We start from the raw sequence: 1,380 nt of genomic DNA, 5'->3' as shown, positions 1-1,380 counted from the left end.
ACGATGGAGCAGCTGGAGACTTTAGATCCAGAGAGGGAGAGCGACTGTGTGCTGAAGACCTGGGGGGTACTGGGGAAGGATTGCATGGAGGGGACTGTAACCATGGCAATGAGACGATACACAATAGAATGAATGTAAAACTAATGTTCTCCCATGTAAACTATCACATAATTCACAATAAAACATTTTAAAAAAAAATGTGATCCCAGATGCCTTCCACCACTCGTCTGTCAGTTTGTTGTACTGTGGTGGCTTGTGACTTGCTGAAATTCTGAAAGCTATGCCACTGGTATTTTAAATAACAGCAGGGTCACCCATGGTAGACAGGTTTCAGATGAGCTTCCAGATGAAGAAAGACTATGAAGAAAGAGTGATGAACTACTTCTGAATATTTAGTCATTGAAAACCTCATGAATAGCTGAAAAACACTGTCAAATATAGTGCCGGAAAATGAACACTTCAGGTTGGAAAGCACTCAAAATGTGACTAGGGAATGAAGAGCTGCATCTTCAAAGTAGAGTTGACCCTGATGATGTGAATGGAGTAAAGCCCATGGGAGAAAAGCCCACAAGACCTTCATCTGCTGGTGGGGCGCAACTCAAAACGAAGAGAAACAGCTGTAAACATTCATCAATGATCAGAACATGGAATGTATGAAGTATAAATCTAGGAAAATTGGAAATTGTCAAAAATGAAATGGAACGCATAAACATCGATATGTTGGGCATTGTTGCTGTTGTTGTTGTTAAGTGCCGTCGAGTTGATTCCGACCCATAGAGACCCTGTATAGGGTTTCCAAGCAGCTGGTGAGCTTGAACCACCAACCTTGCAGTTAAAACGGCTTTGCAGTCTGGCGCATTAACCCACAGCACCACACCAGGACTCCATCTTTGGCATTAGTGAGCTAAAATGGACTGGTATTGGCCATTTTGAATCTGACAACCACATGGTTTTCTATACTGGGAATGACAAACTGAAGAGGAATGGTGTTGCATTCATCGTCAAAAAGAACATATTCAGCTCAGTCGTGAGGTACAACGCTGTCTGTGATAGGATAATAACCATGCGCCTACAGAGAAGACTAGTTAATACCACTATTATTCAATTTTACAAACCAACCACCAAAGCCAATGAGGATGAAATAGAAGAATTCTACCAACTTCTTCAATCTGAAATTGACCAAACATGCAAACAAGATGTATTGATCATTACTGGTGATTGGAATACAAAGGTTGGGAGCAAAGAGGAAGGACCAGTAGTTGGAAAATATGGCCTTGGTGATAGAAATTATGCTGGAGATCACATGATAGATAGAATTCTGGAAAACCAATGATTTGTTCATTTCAAATACCTTCTTTAGACAGCATGAGAGACAATTAT

Source organism: Chrysochloris asiatica, unplaced genomic scaffold, assembly GCF_000296735.1.
Source record: "Chrysochloris asiatica unplaced genomic scaffold, ChrAsi1.0 scaffold00047, whole genome shotgun sequence".
NCBI classification, from domain to species: Eukaryota; Metazoa; Chordata; class Mammalia; order Afrosoricida; family Chrysochloridae; genus Chrysochloris; species Chrysochloris asiatica.
The sequence above is the reverse complement of the archived record's forward strand: the minus strand, read 5'-3'. Positions refer to the sequence as shown.